The sequence below is a fragment of the Amphiprion ocellaris genome, chromosome 5, assembly GCF_022539595.1.
Source record: "Amphiprion ocellaris isolate individual 3 ecotype Okinawa chromosome 5, ASM2253959v1, whole genome shotgun sequence".
In the NCBI taxonomy this organism is placed as follows: Eukaryota; Metazoa; Chordata; class Actinopteri; family Pomacentridae; genus Amphiprion; species Amphiprion ocellaris.
In genome coordinates, this window is record NC_072770.1 from 4,981,811 (window position 1) to 4,996,090 (window position 14,280).

General features: G+C 39.1%; 1 protein-coding gene across 1 annotated transcript in view; it reads right to left on the minus strand.

Annotated features, from left to right (window-relative positions):
* LOC111569772 (metabotropic glutamate receptor 4-like) overlaps positions 1–14,280 on the minus strand; it is a 254,424-nt gene that overhangs the window by 72,194 nt on the left and 167,950 nt on the right. The gene's annotated exons all lie outside the window — the stretch shown is intronic.

Consider the following 14,280-nt stretch of genomic DNA (forward strand, 5'->3'; position numbering starts at 1 on the left):
ATTGCTGTAACTGTGTACTTGTGTGTATTTGTTGCACTAAATTATAAATAGGACATTGCAGTACAAACTCCTGTACAATCTTAGGTAAACTCAGTTGGTCATTTTATTTGGGAAGGTTCTCACTACCATCTTCTTATTCATTATGACCTATCAAACGCTTACTAAAGTCACATTAATGCATTACCAAGTTAGAAAATATGTTTTCCATGTGTTAGCAACTTCCACATTGTGAACCAAACCCTGTGTTGCTTTTCTACTAGCTTTATTTTCACTTTTAGGTCCAGATTTCTTCAGGGAATTCCAGATTTTCTTTGCACTGTTTATTTAATATGTATCTGCTGTATGCTAAATTACTCAAAAGAAGTCTGGAATTTGTGTATTGAGATGTTTGAGCTCATGTTTTGTTCATTTTCATGCATAATATGTTGATTAGACAAGAAGTTTGTCAGGGTCAGTGTTGCAGGATTGCCTTGTAGCTTTGTGTTACCCATGCAGGCAAACATGCAGCATTTAGTAACACAATAAACAGAGCGTTTATTTAAATACTTTGTTTCTCTACAGTTGCAGGAAAGTTGTGCTATTGCCCCGTCTTGTGTCTTGAAAGTGTGGTCCTTACGATACAACACAGTGAGAAAAACTACACATGCACAAAATGAAAATCACTTTTGAGTCCTTGCAAAAGTAGAAAAAGAAAAACAACAAAAGGATGTTGAGATGGGTTTTGTGCAGTCGAAGCAAGTTTTCCAGTGTTTCTCCAACAGGATTTCTCGGTTGAGATTTAAAGTGCCTCAACGCAGCGTGTTTGTCTGAGCGAGCTCCTGCAGCTCTCAGGACAGTGTGGACACTGTGCCAAAACACATCTTAAAACAAACTGTACACTGTTTATCCTACACAGATACACACTGTACCTAACACAATTGTAGCTGGAGACCGATTTAGAGTGAGGAGAGGGAGGAACTATTTAAAGAACTCTGACAGAGCGTGTTTATTTGCAGTGTCACAAGTTGTTCTCCAAAAAGCAATCAGAAGAAACAAATAGTGTGAGTGAGACTACTGGAAGTTATCGAACAATTAGCTACAAATAATTAAACTTGCTCATTTCTCACAATTGGCTGAGTCATGTATTTATGTACCACCTACACATTTAGTCTGATGCAGTAATCTCACACAGAAAACATAGAATTGTTAAAATTGATTACTATGTGCAACATTTTGACTCCTAGCATTCTGTGCTCTTCTGCTCTGGTGCTCAGCTCAGTGACACGACAGCTAAATCTGTCCTGGTTTAGCTCAAACTGTTGAGTCCTGAGACAGAATACCTGTCTTGGATGAAACTGTCTTGTTCTTGCTCACCTGTCACTGAACCTCATTAATTTTGAGAAGGTCAGGCAGAGTTTCTGATGCAGTCCTCAGACATGCAAAGGTTTAATATTTTGTCAGCATAAATTCTGCAACAATCCTGCACTGTGAGATATGCAATGGTGAGCTTTGAGAGTTATGAAAGTCATTTCTGTAGCATAAATGAGATGCATTGTATTCTTTCCAGCATAAATGAGTAACAAATTACCTTACATTTCCCAGCTTTTAAAATGATTTGACGGAAATGACAGAAAAAGTTACAACAGAAGGGAAACAGCAGATTATCTCAATCCTTAACATCTACGCCAAACACAAAACTAATCTGTGTGTCAAAACTACAAATTTAGAACTTTTGTCTCTTTAAAACAATGCCTTCATGCTTTGACATGTCCTGGCTGTACCTCTGCACTGTTGCTTCCCTTTGGAATGCACAGATCCTGCCATGGCATTGATTACTTGTATATTTCGCTTATAAAACAAAACCGTTCAAAAGTTTGGGGTCACTTAGAAATATCCTTAGTTTTGAAAGAAGAGGAAATTTTTTTTTAAATGAAAATAACAATAAATTTATCAGAAACACAGTTTAGACACTGTTCATGTGGTAAATGACAATTCTAGGTGGAAACAGCTGATTTTAATGGAACATCTACATAATGGTACAGAGGCCCATTTCCAGCAACCATCACCCCTGTGTTCTAAAGGTCAAGGTTTTCTTTGTCTCCTGTAGGAGAAATTTGTCTTAAAGGCAAAAGCAAGCTGCACCGCAACAAATAAAACAGAACACATGCTACTTAAAAACACATACAATATGTGACATAATAAATAAGATAATTTAAAAGAATATAAAGAAAGAAACTAAAATACACACATACCCCCATGCATACATCCTTATGTACACAACATTTGGCTACGTCCTTTTGGTAGCTGCACCTAACTGCTCATTAATAAGCCTGATTGAGAGAGGGATAAAAGAATGTTTAAAAAGGTTGAGCCTGCACAGCGGGACTTTCTGCCTGAATTCAACAGAACATACTCTGGAAACAGAGCATGTGATGAGCCCAGAATAATACTGTTTGTCTACTTGATGTTGGTCTGTATAAACAAGTCTTGTGGCATGAGTGGAGCAGGGGTATCCATGATCTTACTTGCCATCTTCACCAGGTTACGAATCTGAGTTTTATATTTGACTGTGAGAGCCCCAAATCAGCAGGTGATCCTGTACCTAAGTATGGACTCAATGGTACATGGAAAACATGAAATTGCCTGGGTGACCGCGACGTTTTAAGTGGTAGTATATGTCTTCTGGCATATTAAAAAAACAACAACAACAACAAAAAAACCCCATACATATATGGACATGCTGACAAGGTAAAAACAGATGACTTTTCAGTAGGGAGGATCTTTAACATGTGACTGATCTGTGCTGCTTAATTTTATTGTCACTGCATCAACAAGAAGACAAACTAGTTAACACATTCATTTAATCTGAGATTCATGTTTTGCAGTATGCTTCCCTTTTTGATGAGTTAGACAGGTAAAATGAGAAAAGACTTTAACTTCATTCTGAAAATTGAACAGTAAATTTCAGACATTGAGATTGGTCTGCTCCGAGTCATATATTTTTGTTAGAGTTTTTATTTGTTACTAGGAATTAGTGCTGTCAAACGATTGAAGATGTTTAATCAGATGAATCACAGGGTTGCTGTGGATTAATTTCGATCACTCACGATTAAATATCACTCATTTTTAATCTAAATCGTGTTTAATTTCGCATGCGCAAGCAGAGTCAAGAAAGAAGAGAATATATATGCACTTGAGGTGTTTATTAAACACCTTTAAAGGTTCATGTTAGAATCCCAGCCTAATGCATGCTTCGTGTTAATGTGCTACTTTAAGCTGGAAGTGCTTCAGTGAAAAGAAAACTCCTTCCTGCAGAATGTGCATATTACTGGATGTTGGTCGACTGTTCCGTCTTGGTATTTTTGCATTCAGATTTCCCACTGAGAGGGCCAACATGCTGTTTAGTAAGGCCCGATTGATATAGAAAATTTTTAGGCTGATTTCATTATTTGGCAGAAAAAAAAAATCTGATAACCAATTAATCAGCCAATTAATATAAAAAATATATAATGAATAAACTAACTTCTTTTTCAGTCCCTTAACGCATATAACAACAAAGATATGAATTACAGGCAGAACATTTATATTAGGTGGGGGAGTCGGAGAACCCAGATGCAGGCACAGAAGCAGACAAACTGGTTTCAGCAGAAAAAAAAGGAACTTTATGTCACAGTGCCAGTTTAATTTGTTCCTTGATCTTAATTGTTTGTGGTTTTAATGTGTGAAATGCAGTGTATTTTTGTGTGGTTTTAGTGTGTTTTTATATTTTGATCTGCATGAACTGCTGATCTGCTGGCGCTGATTGAACTCCATTCCCCAAGGTGCGCAGCTGGCAGAGCAGCGCTGACTATTTAACTGAAGCAGGTGCAACAGGACGAGAGAGGACCCAGAGGAAGCACACGCAACGGAAGGCCGAAGTAACGGGCAGCACGGACGTCGGGACGGAACCCTCCAGGAATACAGAGGCTTGATACAACGCCTGCTAACAGCTAAGTAAATGAAAGCTATCAAGCCGGATCCCACGCTGGCGTGTGTGTGGTTTTGCTCTGCTGGCGTGGTTGGCTACTGAGGCTGCGGTGTCCTCCTTCCTTTTTTTCCAGCTCTGCAGATGCGAGGAGGACAGGACGAACCGCATTGAGTGGACCGGGACAACGCAGGAGCGGGACGTGAGGGACGGCCAGGAACGAGACCGAGCGGCGGAGCAGCGCAAGCAGAAACGAGGGACGCAGTATGGAGGCCCAACCGTGCCACAGAACGAGCATAACGTTGCCCACAGACTTTAAGTGACTTCCTTTTTATTATTGGGACTTTTTTTTTTTTTTTTTAAGCGTCTTTTAACCGGGGACTTCCGTTTTATTTCTTTTTATTATTTTACCTTGGTTTTAGAAATAAATATATTTTAAATTAAACAAACGCTGCACTCCATTCCTTTTAACAGCGGAAACCCAATATATTGCTGATATTCTTTTAACCTCACCTAGCGTGACATTTATTTAGAACAAAAACCTAGGGATACAAAATAGGGAGGAACTAGGAACAGGCAGGGATGAAGGGCTGAAAGCTGACAAACAAAACCTGATTGGGAAAACAGGCAAGACTACTAAAGTCAACAAAAACTCTAAACTAACAACAGTGGGGAAATCTAAGTAAACCACAAACGAATAAACTGAACCAACAAAACTGGGTACTTTCAACGGGAAGGAACTAAACTGAAGGGGCTGGTAAACAGGCTCAGGGAATCCAGGAAATGGTGGAACACAAAACAGAATTTCAGCAGGTTGGAGACAGAATAGGAACTGGTGGGAATCCAAACAGGGAAGGTAAGGAAGAAAGAGCCTGAACAGACTGGTCAGGAGAGGCTGGACTGTTCCCTGGACTCCATAGAGGAGGATGTTGGCAAAGCTCACATCCATCATGGACAATCCCTCTCACCCACTGCATGACACTGTGGGGTCTTTAAGCAGCTCCTTCAGCAGCAGACTGAGACATCCACCCTGCAAGAAGGAACGCTATCACAGGTCCTTCATCCCATCTGCTATAAGACTTTACAACATCAGCATCACTGGCTGATGTTAACATAAACTGGACTCATATCATATCATCTTAAATCATGGTAAAATCTGCAAACAATTCCTTGCACTGCTGGCATTTTTCTGCACTTTTACAGTTACATTTATTCCACAAGCCACTTTATGCTGATGTCACTTATAGTGTAGTAATACTGTATTTATTCATTTTTCATTCTTGTATATATATTGTATATATTATTATTTTAATTATTATCTTTACTGTACATATGGTTAGTGCTGCTCTGAAAGATTTCTGCTGCTGTAACACTGGAAATTTCCCCTGACCTGGGGAGTAATAAAGGACTCTTAAGTCCAGGTGGGGAAACAAACAGGAACCAGCAGGAGAACGGGCAGAGTTGTGTCCATGAAGCGTGGTGATCAGGAGATGACACAGACTATGAGAGTCTGTGGTCCAACAGGAAGTGAGTGACTGAGCTGGGCTTATATAGTGGAGGTGTAATTGAAGACAGGTGAGGTAAATGGGCTGATCAGTGCAGCTGATTCACATAGCTGTAATCAGGAGTGCAGGCAGGTGAGTGAGAGTGAAACAGGTAGAAAGACAGAGACCAACAGATGCAGACAGAGGGAGTCAGAGGTACAAGACAAGGAGAGCGAGATGACATGGGAAGAGTGAGGGAGAGAGACCAGAGAGAGAGAGAATAGGGAGAGTGAGAAGGGAGAAGGATGGAGAAGAACAGGGGTAGGAGCAGGGATCATAACAATTTAACTGTTTTACAAAACTTTGTCCTTGAGTATTTGTTTAACTTTACAACAAAGTTGAATTTTCAAGTACCAAAACATGCAACAAAGCATTAAAACTCTGGGAAATTATATAACCTTAAAAAAGAGCCAATCTATAAATGATTTATGAAATACATCTGGTCTTGTACTTCTTGTTGCTGCAATTAGAGGCAGGTTCATATGTTTTTATATATATATATATATATATATATATATATATATATATATATATATATATATATATATATATATATATATATATATAAACATATATATATATATATATATATATGCTGTATATAAGCAACATAATGAGTGATGTTACTGGTAAAACATTATTTCTGCAGCCCTCTGATGCCCTTTAACGTTAAATCACATTTTCTCTCCTCTATTATTTTCTTTACCATGAAGTCATGACTCATATGAACAAAAGTAAAAACCAGAGACGCCTTTCTCAGATGTAAAACATGTCATTTTTGACAGAATTGCATTTTAAATATATAATGCTCACAAATAGTCCGACACTAATATTCCTCCATAACAATGCATAGTAAGTTGCTGTTACAGCCTAGGTCACGTTCTAGTATTTGCTGGCAAAGTAAAACTATGAGTGACAGTATGACGGTTGCTGAAGACAGTAACACTCATCATTTGAACTTTAACTCTTTCTCTTAATTGAAACAGGAGACATGTTGAGTTATTGTTAATTTAAACCTTAACTGTTGGTTCAGCCCACTCCTGTAATGTTGCCTGGCTGTGGCTTAAACAGGTCAAGGACATCATTCTGCGCGACTCCGACACTTAACAGCATTTACTTTTTTATGGGAAATTAAGAATATATCAGCGTTTAATCAGCAAAACTGATGATGACTACTGTGAAAAGGGCTATAATCAGACCATTTAATCGGCCAACCAATAAATCAGCCGGGCCCTACTGTTTACTGTGTTCCATGTGGAGCTGCTTGGTTCTGTCACTACAGGATCAACTGCCCATTTGCGCATGTGCAAGTCTATTTGGACACACTGCCCGAAATGCATTGCCAGAGATGTTTCAGGGTTTTTGAGTCATTCTGTGCTGCGGATGCGTTAATTGCGTTAAAATGTGTAATCAGATTAATTATGATGATGGATGTATCCACATTAACGCGTTAATTTTGAAAGCCCTACTAGGAATATAATAATTTTTAAGCATGGGTGACTGCTGTGGGAACAATCTTCACCCATGACACATGCCACATTTTAGGTAAAATGCCTCTAAAAATCAAATAGAAGGATATACAGATGTAGTTTATCAGTCATATACACTACTGTTCAAAAGTTTGGGGTCACCCAGGCAATTTCGTGTTTTCTGTGAAAACTAACCCTTTTTTTCATGTGCTAACATAATTGCACAAGGGCTTTCCAATCATCAATTAGCCTTTCAACACCATTAGCTAACACAATGTACCATTAGAACACAGGAGTGATGGTTTCTGGAAATGGGCCTCCGTACCTCTATGTAAAAAACCTTTGAACGGTAGTGTTTATTAAAAGCATTAATGCTGAAAAACAGCATCAGCAACAACTGTACAGCCAATCTCAACCACAGTATTTAGTGACCATTTTTCTGTTGCTATATGTCCTGGGTGTAACTACATAGATAACTAGCTATGTAGGAAGACAAAAATCCTGAACCTTAATCCTGCCAACAAAGCTCCCTTTGATCAATTGTTCCTCCAACTGGGAGAAATAATTGCCTATGACCATAACACCTGACCTATTTGAATCACTGAACCAGTCAAAAATCCTCATGACATGCAATGTATGTTTTATCCTAGAAGTGATGTGTGGTTTCCCTAAAAATCACACTTCAACTGTCTTAATGCTCCAGATCATCTTTGCGTTTACAGTAGACTGCTGTAGGCAGCGTGTGCCTTGGCTGCAGTCGTGAGAACATTTCATTACTCGAGCCATTTGTGTGTGATGACCCACTTGTCCATTTGACTCAAACAGCCTCCATTATCGGTCATTTTGGACATTTATTTAAATAGATGGGTTTAGATAAGTGAGAAAATCAACCAACGCATAGTTTTAATCACACCCTAGACCTTGTTCTGACATGTGGCATAGATATCGAACAGTTAACGGTATTTCCGCAGAACCCTCTTCTTTCTGACCATTTTATGATAACATTTCAATTTACAACAATAGATTGTATAGGAGTTGAGAATAAATATCATTACGGTAGATGTCTGTCTGACAATTTGGTGACTAAATTTAAGGAAATAATACCCTCTCTATTTAGTTCAGCACCACTTACTGATATAATGGAAGGGAAATATTATAATTTTACCCCCACAGAAGTGGATTATATTGTTAATAATGCTGCAGCCTCACTGCATACAACACTTGATAGTGTTGCACCTGTAAAAAAGAAAGTTCTATCTCAGAGAGGACCTGCTCCTTGGTATAATTCCCAGCTGCGGACTTTAAAGCAGGCGTCCCGAAAGCTGGAAAGGAAGTGGTACTCCACTAATTTAGAGGAAGTTTATATAGCTTGGAAAAATAGTCTAGTAATTTATTTAAAAAAAGCTCTTGGTAATGCCAGGACAATATATTATTCATCTTTAATAGAGGAAAACAACAACCCCAGGTTTCTCTTCAGCACTGTAGCTGGGCTGACAAAGAGTCAGAGCTCTGTTGAACCTTGTATTCCTTTAGCTTTGAGTAGTAACAACTTCATGAGCTTCTTTACAAATAAAATTATTACGATTAGAGAAAAAATTAATCTGGCCCTTCCTGCAAATGTCACAGATGTATCATCGAGTACAGATGCTTTAGAATTGGCTGTAAGACCAGATGGATATTTAGAATTTTTCACTCCCATACATCTCTCTGAACTAATTTCAATAGTTTCTACATCCAAACCATCAACATGTCTTTTAGATCCTATCCCAACTAGACTGTTCAAGGAGGCTTTACCTTTAACTAATTCCTCAATGTTAGATCTGATTAATCTCTCTCTAGTAACAGGTTATGTACCACAGGCTTTTAAGGTTGCTGTAGTCAAACCTTTACTTAAAAAGCCCACTTTAGATCCAGATGTTTTAGCCAACTATAGACCAATTTCCAACTTCCCATTTCCCTCCAAAATTCTGGAAAGAACAGTTGCAAATCAATTATGTGAACATTTACAAAGGAATAGCTTGTTTGAAGAGTTTCAGTCAGGCTTCAGAGTGCATCATAGCACAGAAACAGCTCTGGTGAAAGTTACTAATGACCTTCTCATAGCGTCAGATAATGGACTGGACTCTCTACTTATTTTGTTGGACCTTAGTGCAGCATTCGATACAATCGACCACAAACTTTTATTACAGCGACTAGAACATTCTATTGGCATTAAAGGGACAGCACTGGACTGGTTTAAATCCTACTTATCAGACAGGTTCCAGTTTGTGCATGTCAACAATGACTCTTCTGAGCATACTAGGGTTAATCATGGAGTTCCTCAGGGTTCTGTCTTAGGACCGATACTGTTCACATTATACATGCTTCCTTTAGGCAATATTATTAGGAAGCATTGTATTAATTTCTATTGTTACGCTGATGACACTCAATTGTATTTATCTATGAAGCCAAATGAAACTAATCAGCTAGGCAGACTGCAAGATTGTCTTAAGGACATAAAGACCTGGATGACCTATAATTTCTTACTACTAAATTCAGACAAGACTGAAGTCATTGTATTTGGCCCCAAACATCTTAGAGAATTGCTTTCAAAGCATATAGTTACTCTGGATGGCATTACATTGGCCTCCAGTACTACTGTGAGGAACCTCGGCATTATCTTTGACCAGGACATGTCCTTTAACTCACACATAAAACAAATCTGTAGGACTTCCTTTTTCCACCTGAGAAATATTGTAAAAATCAGGAATATCCTGTCTCAGAGTGATGCAGAAAAACTAGTCCATGCATTTGTTACTTCTAGGCTTGACTATTGCAATTCCTTACTATCAGGTTGTCCCAATAGCTCTCTGAAACATCTACAGCTGATCCAAAACGCTGCAGCTAGAGTACTGATGGGAGTTAGCAAGAGAGATCATATTTCTCATATACTGGCTTCTCTTCATTGGCTTCCCGTTAAATCTAGAATAGAATTCAAAATCCTTCTGACATATAAAGCTCTTAACAACAGATCTCCATCATATCTTAAAGACCTGATAGTACCATATTATCCTAGCAGAACTCTTCGTTCTCAGACTACAGGCTTACTTGTTGTTCCTAGAATCTCTAAAAGTAGAATGGGAGGCAGAGCCTTCGGTTATCAGCTCCTCTCCTGTGGAACCAGCTCCCAGTTTGGGTTCTGGAGGCAGACACCCTCTCTATTTTTAAGACCAGGCTTAAAACCTTCCTTTTTGACAAATCTTATAGTTAAGGCTGATTGGGTGACCTGGGGGGGTGAGCTGGTGTCTTCATCTGCACAACTGACTTCCCCTTTGTCCCTTAGTTCTGCCCCTAGTTCTGCTGCTATAGGCCTAGGCTGCTGGGGGACCTCTCTGGATGCACTGAGCCTTTCTCTATCTACCATTATATTTAATATATATATATACCATTATTGCATTACACTCACTCTGTTTCTTTCTGTGTCCTTTCTCCGAGTGTCCCTGGTCCCAGAGCTGGATGCTTCAGATCTGTGGTTGTTCTCCCACCAACTGGCCTAATCTCCATCATGTCCACTGTGGGATGCTGCTGCTGACCTTCCTCCAGCCCACTGCTACCAGCTGCTCATTTCCACCAATCTACTCTGCATCACCCTTACTATACTTGATTTGCTCATTTACTTACTGTTTCAATTTTACTACCAGCTATATATGTAGTATATTTATGCCAGAGCCGTACATCATAACAGTAAACTATGAATCAATTTCAATGCTAGCTTGTACTTTGTATGTATCATTTAGCTTATCATACATGTATCCAACTGTGTGTTATATGTTCCTTGTTCCCCAGCCCCCCTTCTCCCATCCCTCCCCCTCTACCTCTATCCCTCTAACTCTTCCCCTCTACCTCTATCCCTCTATCTGTATCCCTCTATCTCTACCTCTCTACCTCTTCTGTCCCTCTCAACCCGCCCGGCCAGCAGGTAGATGGGTCCCCCCACATACAGAGCCGGGTTCTGCTCAAGCTTTTTTTTCCCTGTTAAAAGGGTGTTTTCCTGCCACTTTCGCCTTGGGGCTTGCTCTGGGGGTCAGGCATATGGGTTCTGGAAAGCGTCTTGAGACAATTTGACTGTAATTGGCACTATATAAATAATACTGAAATAATTGAATAGAAGCATTCCAACCACGCATCACACTGCAGTTTCTCACATGCCACAGATGACCATGGAGCTATCTTAACAATGTCTTCACTAAAAAAAAGGAATGGAAACTAATACTGACAAACAGCTGCTGCAGTGTCAGGCCAGCTACAGTCTGTCTTGGTCACAACTGGCTGAGCTGCTTCCTTTCCCTCTTTTTTTCTGTTTTTTTTAATAGTAGAGTGTCATCCAGATAAACACAGCCGTGCACAACACACTATTTGCAAGGTCAACACAAATGCATGAATAAAATATCATCAAAAAGTGTAGAAATCAACAGTTAGTGCATTTTTATATAATGTGAACGCTGGATTCCACCACCACAAATCGCATTATGTTGCAGCAGCACACACACACACACATGAACAGATAAACCAAGAATGAGATTTAGACTGCAGTGGCATTCTTTTATACAGAAGAGGACATGCAAAACTGTCAGATGTGAACTGATTTATGCCTTTAATGGCATAAATTCATCAGAGGAAAAAGTCAAGTCAGTTAGTCAGTCAGGCAGTGGAGCAGTTTCTTTCTCCTTATAGCATGAGACACCCCCTGAGGCACTGTTTAACCCTCTGAACCCCAGGCACTTTCTGTTGCTGTCATAACTTTTTTTATTGTTTATTTTGGCGAAAAGGTCTGCACAGTGGCTTGGTGGTTAGCACTTTGACCTTGTGACAGGGAAACTAAGTCCCAAATCTTGGGCCAGAGTCTAAGATTTGATGGTGTTCAAATGTCCAAAAAGCTTCTTTCAAGATCTTCAAAAATCACCAGGAGAAATCAGCATTCAGAGGCAAAAGGATTTATTGTCAACAGAAAATCCAGGAGTATGTCTTAGTAGTGATAATTCCACAATAATTACTGAAGATACTCAGCTGTGCATCTTGTTTTATGCTGTAAGAGTTGGTCATTTTCTCCACGCCTATAGGGCATATTTTTACAGAGACAGTTTTGACACCATTATATTTTTCTAAATCTATTGGTCAGATCTTAACATCAGGTTATCATATTTCACTACTAGATCACACCCTACAGATGATTAGGTTATCATTAGGTCATGTTTTGCAGAGTACATGCCCAGACATGTTCAGACTCCGTTCTGTGCTCACCCCTACTATTTTTTTATGACAGTCTTCATGCATTTTACACCATTATGTGTTGTTATGTTTCTGATACACCTCTTTCAAAAGTTGTATTGCCTTAAGTTCAAACTATGTTTTGAATATTCCATGTTTCATTTTTCTAGGAAGCATGTGATTTGTCTTCACACCAAAAATACATGTTTTACATTATGATCTTCGAGCTGTGTGTAGGTGTGTCCTCTACAGACACACACCATACCATCAAAACATCCGTCTTTACTAGAATGTTCATCATTGTGTATTTCACACACGCATCTTAATTCTGTTCTTCAGTCTGATAGCTTTCGCCATAATTATATCATCTGTTTTACTTTTAGTATTTCGTATCCAAAAATATTACACTACATTTGCAGTGAGAAGATCTGTCCCCACCTTGCAGGGATCTTTTTGAATGGAGTTTGCATGTTCTCTTTGTGCATGCATGGTTCCTTTTTCAGTTACTCCAGCTTCCACTCACAGTCTAAAAACATGCTGAGATTAACTGGTAACTAATTTATCCAGAGGTGTGAATGTGAGTGTGATTATTTGTCTCTGTGCATAGCCCTGTGATAGACTGGTGACCTGTCCAAGGTGTCCCCTGTCTTCACCATAAGTCAGCTGGGATAGACTGCAGCTGCCCTGTGACCTTAATGAGGATCAGATAATGTAGTATATAGATAATGGATGGATGCAATTTTTTGGGAAAAAAAGGTATCTACATACAACAGATATTTTATTATTTACATTTTTAGTTGGCTCCTACAGTCGACTCTGATTTGCTTTATGTAAGCACAGCCTGCAGTTCAACACATTTCAGCTGAAAAATTCAAAATTTTTTCATGTGGAAACTGAGTCACACTTTAATGGTTGTGCTGAGGAGCATAGAATTTTTGTTTGTTTTTACAGAATCTGGTTAGACTGTTTTTTTTTGACAAATTTCTGAATGAGACATGCATAAAAAAGAAAAGCACTCAGAAAGCGCAGTACTCTGCCAAGGCTGCTCAGGTGTATCATTTCCGACAGATGAAATCTTGAAAAGATTTGTGGCAGAAATCATGGCAACATAGAATGTGACCATTTAATATAGATGTGCCCACAAACAAAATGACCTTGCGCTGAGCACAGGTGTGTGTTGTGCATGTGTATGTTAGGTACGGATAGTGAATCATGTGACCTAAATATGTAGAGGGCGGCGGGAATTGATGGGACTCAGAAACACCCCCACAATTTAATCAATTGTTCATTCTATCATTTCTGATGGATAAGGCCTTATAAGTCCGCGGCGGTCAATTTGTAATAGGATTGCAATTATGTGATTATCAGCAGACAGCTCATGTAATGTTCACTTTTGTAGTCATAGTCATAGTTACAGTGACACTGTGCCACAATCTCGCAATGATACAGAAATCTTTAACAAATCCATGGATCCAGACTATAAGCTTGCATCACTGCCAAAATCTAATCACTTGATCCATTTCTGACTTTCCTTGAAAATTTCACTCAAATCCATAGTTCATTTTTGAGTAATCTTGCTAACAGACAGTGTAACTACGGACTGCCGTTACCAGAGGTATGTTAATTAGTACATGGAAATAAAAACCAACACATTCTTTCATTTGTAAAATGATTTATTTAGGTGTAGGTTGTGATTTGTTTGTTTCTTTGTTTGACTGGAGCACCTGGTTTGCAGCTGTGATGCCACACAGTTCCATCAGGGCCTTCACCTGTGAACAAAGGTAGCAGGTGATTCATGGCAGTAGATGGTGTAGTGGAAAGTGACAGGGTGAACAAATTAAGCAAACTGTGCAAATGTAATGTTAGTTTATTGGTCTGCTGGTAGCAAAACTTACCTCTGCTTGTCCTCTTCCTCCCAGGGTGTCTGGGCAAAAGCATTCCCCAGGGGTTCGGATGCCTTTTATTTATTTTGCCATGTGGGAAGAAGGTAGAGGGGCGTTTGTGTTTCCAGTTGTGCAAATAATTGTGTAAAGTATTTAGGGGGGGTATTTATTGAATGGGGATTGAGTTGGTTATG